Source organism: Pinus tabuliformis, chromosome 1_2 (genome assembly GCF_031772625.1).
Source record: "Pinus tabuliformis cultivar Carrire ecotype Pingquan chromosome 1_2, CPIR1, whole genome shotgun sequence".
NCBI classification, from domain to species: domain Eukaryota; kingdom Viridiplantae; phylum Streptophyta; class Pinopsida; order Pinales; family Pinaceae; genus Pinus; species Pinus tabuliformis.
In genome coordinates, this window is record NC_142298.1 from 617008183 (window position 1) to 617014286 (window position 6104).

Sequence of the window (6104 nt, forward strand, 5' to 3'; positions counted from 1 at the left end):
ATATGTTTAACTCATATATTACTTATTCTTCTTAATAATAATAATAAATAAATAAATAAGCTATAATATAATTAATTTTTATGATTTTTAAAATCTTCACAATATGAGATGTATCATGAAGTAAGTGTTTTGATACTTATCATAAATTGATTCTTATCATATTTTATTTTCCATTTAATTTATATAACTACTCTAATTATTTTTTTAAACGATTGAAATACTTTATTACTATTTTATTAAAAAAATTAATATTTCACCTTTATTTGTTACATATCTATATATTACAACACCAAAAATGTTAATTTTTATGGTGTTTTTACATGCTTATAATTCCATCATTATGAATAACTATATTTATACCTAATTACTACAATAACCATTTAATAACAGAGTATGGGGAATTAGGGGAATTAAATAGTTATGATTATTTATAATAAGTTATCTTTAAGATTACAATTATTTCTAAATAAGTATTATTGTATGATTTACCTGATATTTTATTTTTTTCCTAAACAAATACTTGTTATTGGTTGATAATCAAAATATACATAAAATAGTTTAAAAAATACCAAGAATATCTGAACAAATTTCTCAAAAGTTCAATCCTCCCTTCATAAGAGAAAAATCAGCAACTGAACCACTACTAACTAATTAATTTTTTCTTTTAACTCTAACACCATAGTCATTTATATAAGTTATCTAATTATTTTGCATATAACTCATGGTTATTACATTCCCATTCTATACGAAACTTGTATTAACACTCGTTCGTCCTACTTGCTGGACAGTTCATTGTTATGGCATGTCAAGCATATAGCCATGTATAAAGTCATGGAACACATTATATTATGCAGAAGCGTTATCGCCCTTGTGTGGTACATAATACTCGGGTTAAATCTTCGGCGATATGGAAATATTTTTTGGTTCTCAAAGGTTATATTATGTTTTTATATGTACACATATTTTGTTGCTATTCCACAACTCTTTTAACATGACAATACTCTACCTGTCGATCTTTTGAGAGATAACATTGTCTCAAACACGGAGATGTGGCCTCTCTACAGAAGGGTTAATGTGTCGATAGATCAACCATTCACCCAAAATAGGATTGCGATCAACGGTGAAAAAACATTGTACGTTAGTTGAGGTAACTAATCCTCAACTGTTGTGTTCTTCCCAGGCTCATTCTCCTCCTCTCCTTCCTTCGGTGAGGCTCTGCAACTCCATTAAACAGAAATGGGTCATTCTCCTTGTTGTTTATCTAAACTAAGCTTTACCGCAGGCGACTCTTGACTGCTCCATTACGACACCTCTTCTTAATGTAAGGATTCTATTACTTGTGAAACCCTTGTCGTTTGTTTCTCTTAGTAGTTCCTCGGAAAGGGTTTGGGAAAAGATTGCTTTGCGCGGCAAACGAGCAGAGTGATTGGCAATTGAGGTTGAAGGGGGCAAGATGTCCGGCCATGGCAAGGATTTGGGAAAAGGAGGTGAAAAGAGGCACGGGAAGGTACTGCGTGATACCATTCACGGAATTACGAAACCCACCATTAGGTGTCTTGGCAGGAGAGGTGGTGTCAAGCGTATCAACAGCCTCATATATGACGAAGTGAGAGGTTTATTGAAGTTTTTCTTGAGAATGTCATCGGGGACGCAGTTACTTACACAGAGCACACTAGGAGAAAGACTGTAACCGCCATGGATGTTTTCTACGCCTTGAAAAGGCAAAGCCGAACCCTATACGGCTTTGGAGGTTAAAGAACAGGTCTTTGGGTTTTTGTTCATTTAATGATTTACTGGTGGCATTTTCAAATGCCACAACTGTGATTTCCCCGGGAATTCGTCAGCTTGTTAGTGCCGAAGCAACGCTGAATTGCTACTTTGGGAATCTTATCTTGCATTGCATCAATTTCAGCCCTTTCTTGCCACTGAATGTCTATCCCTGCTGTTACTGGAGTATCATAGTGCATATTCCTCTATTAACTTGGATTACTGTTCATAGGCAATTGTGCGGGGACCTCATTTGCCTTCAATACAGCGAAATCTTCTTTAGGCTTTCTTCATCGGTAAGATTCTTAGCTGGGATTTTGTTATTTTGTATAGGCATAGGTTATAAAATGTTGTTACTTGGCTTACAATGCTTAAAATATTCATTCAGTACTTTCGAGAGTGAAGGCTCTGGCTAATATTTAGGCTAGAAATTGCAGTTATGAGTAGCTGATGTTTAGCTTCACTAGGGCCAAACCATAGGTTGTTTCAATTAGCCCCAGCTCGCCCTTATGAGAAGAAAAGGAAAGAAACCTGCATATGAGCTAAAATAGGAGGGAAAAAACTGAGTGATATGGCGCTGGATTTAGAACCACAGCAATAGGCTTTGAGTCTCAATCTCCAATGATTGGTTCCGAATTGAAACTCTATAAACACCCTCACCATATGAATAGTGAGTGACTCCATGTAGTTATTTCTCTGCCTTCCCTAATTTCTCTGCCTTCCCTAAAAAAATTGAATTATTGGGGTAGGGGCCTGCTTGCTTTTTCATTCGTTTGGTAAACATTAGGTCTCAATTTTCTTTTGAAGATTCTCTATCAGGTAATCTTACTTTATTTTACTTTGTGCATCGAAATGAAACTGCAATGTAGGATTTTAATTAGAATATTGATTTTTGTAGGAAAATGAATTCAACTACAACTAATGCACATAATATATTTTTCGTTGGAAAACGAATTCAACTACAACTTATCATGGATAAAAAGCATTCACTAAATATGCCTCACAAAATAAATTTCATGATTTTCACAAAAACTTATCATACAAAAGTTAAGATGAGAAATGAGAAATTGATAATGATGCAAATCAATAAGAGAATTTGAAATTTGAATGAGAAATAGCCCCAAGTGCATGGGATGTGGTTGAGGGTCAAGATCGAAGATATTTGTATTTTGGATCTATGATCAACAGTTTATGGACTGCATCTTAGGGAGTCTATGGACCAAAACTCCATGATTTGAGATAGGATGTTGTGAAGCAAAAATTTCTACTTTTGTTTGTGGAAAGCGAATGAATAAATTTTGCCAAATTCCGAGTAATAAAAATAACCCTATGATCACCAATATTAAAGATTCTTCCATTGATGAGACTAAGACTGATTTCCCTCTTCTACGTGCTCCTATTCTTCTTGACTACTCCTTGTATGCATTGTACAGGGTCCATTTCAATGGTTAAATCCTCCTAACTTATCATGGATAAAAAGCACAAAGTAAATATGGCTACAAAATATATTTCATGATTTTGACAAAAAATTATCATACAAAAGTTAAGATGAGAAATTGATAATGATGGAAATCAATAAGAGAATTTGAAATTCGAAAGAGCAACAACCCCAAGTGCATGGGATGTGGTCTAGGGTCAGGATCAAAGACATTTATATTTTGGACCTATGATCAAGAGTTTATGGAATGCATCTTAGGGAGTATGTGCACCAAAACTGCATGATTTGTGATAGGAAGTCAAATGGCAAAGTGTAGTCATGGAAACTATATATAGGATGTTGTGAAGCAAAAATTGCTATTTTTTTTGTGGAAAGTGACCAAATAAATTTTTCTAAGTGCCCCATAATAAAAATAACCCTATGATCAACAATATTAAAAATTCTTCGAGTGATGAGACGAAGACTAGTTTCCCTCTTCTATGTGCTCGTATTCTTCTTGACTATTCCTTATATGCATTGTACATGGTCCATTTCAATGTTTAAATCCTCCTAAATTATCATGGATAAAAAGCAGTGAGATGCCTGACAAAATAAATTTCATGATTTTGACAAAAAAATTATCATACAAAAGTTAAGATGAGAAATTGATAATGGTGCAAATCAATAAGAGAATTTGAAATTTGAATGAGCAACAACCCCAAGTGCATGGGATGTGGTCTAGTGTCAAGATATTTGTATTTTGGATCTATGATCAAGATTTTATGGACTGTATCTTAGGGAGTCTCTGGAACAAAACTGCATGATTTGTGATAGGAAGTCAAGTCGCAGAGTCTAGTCACATAAACTATATATAGGATGTTGTGAAGCAAAAATTGTTGCTTTTGTTTGTGGAAAGTGACTGAATAAATTCTGCCAAATGCCCTGTAATAAAAATAACCCTATGATCAACAATATTAAAGATTCTTCCAGTGATGAGACTAAGACTGGTTTCCCTCTTCTATGTGCTCTTATTCTTCTTGGCTATTCCTTATATGCATTGTACATGGTCCATTTCAATGGTTAAATCCTCCTCATTTTTTTCTTATTTGTCTTCCTACATTATTGTTAGCCTGTATTTGTTATTTTCGAAGAGATGTGTTGTACTGATTGTATTCTTAATCCCATTGACCTTTCTTTGGTCCTAAAAGGACATTAATATCATTTCATTTCATTTCATTTCATTTCATTTCATTTCATTTCTGAAGTTATTTTGTGAAAAAGTTTGGAAGACTTAACTTTGTTCAAGAATTAATACCTATGAAGTGCTGAATAAACCAAAAGAGAAATGACAGGAAAGTTTACCCTGGGTGAAATTTATAGATTTGTAGGCCAATGCCCAAAGGTTTCGTTAATTTGGTTCCAACATATTGACACCACACCTTCTTGTTTTTTTTGTTTAGTTTTAATTGATAAGTTTCCCATGCTATTCATAAGTTATGTGATGTTATTATTTTGTTGATTAATTATATCCAGAGCTGAAGAAACTAAATAGGGAAAATCCTGCTTCTGTTTTGCATTGCAGACTACATTGTTCATTTCAGTGAAGGTTTTCATCAAAGATAAGCCTCTCACAAGTTGAGGGGAGATTTTAGGTATAATGGCCTATTCAATGAAATGACAACGGTCAACCTCTTATGTTATTAAGGTGGTCAATAGTTTGATAAAAGATCCCTTGAATGAAAGAGGAAACCCTCTATATTAGGTGGTGATTCTGGATGGTGGACCATGAATGGTAGCATAGGCCCATTTTAAGGCAATCAATTTTGTACTAGTAAGACTTTTAAAATTTCTGCATTAATTGATTTGCAACTGGTAGCAATTTTCAACTAAAAAAATATGAAAGAGAGTGGAAACTTTCTTTATAAATATATCTAATGCCCATCAATGACACTAATAAAATAGCCTTTTGAATGCTTTGAAATTTTAGGTTTTAGATTTGTTTTTCTATAGCATTTCTTGCATTTACCTGATTATTTACTCACCTAATTTGGTACAAGGGCACTGTTTAGTTTCCTTCATATTAACTTTTACTCCTATGTAATTTTTACTTGCAACATTGTTCTAGTCTTTGGAATGATGGTTATTTGTTAATTAGTTGTTTTGTCTCCCTTTGAATGACTGTATTTTACTTCTTGTCTGTAGGCTAGATCAAGGGAGCCCTATGTACAGTGTTTCATCAAGCGATATAGGGTTACATCTACCTATCAATTGTTTCTCAGTCCGACTACAAGTTTAGAACTTTCATATTTTTTCCATGACCATAGCCTGTAACTATTTTGTTCTATATGTAGGAAATAAGGTTCCATCAAAAGTTTGCATTCCTCAAGCATGACCATTCTGAATTTCTAATGTTGATGGTAATTTTTACAAGGCCATAAATTCTCCATGATTATGAAAATGTGTACTTGAATACTTGAATATGGTCTCTTCTTCTAAGCAAGACTCAAGAATAAGAAGGCGAGACTCTTTTCCTGGTTTTGTGATTAATTATATGAATTTTTCTTTACACATTATCAACTTTTAATAAGAGTAATATATACAAGGCTTTAATACAATAAAGGAGGGCTACAACTACACACTCCACAAGAAAGTGCAAAAGTAAAAAAAGTGGGCTGCCCTTGGCCAAACCACTCATAAAGAGTCTACATTACTGTCCATCAACATAACATAAAAAGAGACAAGGAACAGCTACCTGCCTAATGTTTAAACTTGTAGATGATCATCCTTTTATTCTGCCATCCTAGTGTTCTTGTCCCTAAAAATATAGGTTACCCCATTAAAATATGGACTTCTTGCCAATTCATGTACTAGTAAATATTTTTTAAGCAAGTAGTCCTTGTAAATGTCCCATATTTTTGTT

General features: G+C 33.5%; 1 long non-coding RNA gene across 1 annotated transcript; it reads left to right on the forward strand.

Annotated features, from left to right (window-relative positions):
• The first annotated feature begins 914 nt into the window (after positions 1-914).
• Positions 915-4835, forward strand: LOC149207146 (uncharacterized). Its single transcript, XR_016252615.1, has 2 exons — positions 915-2063; positions 4767-4835. It is a non-coding gene; the product is annotated as an uncharacterized LOC149207146 (long non-coding RNA).
• Positions 4836-6104: the final 1269 nt, after the last annotated feature.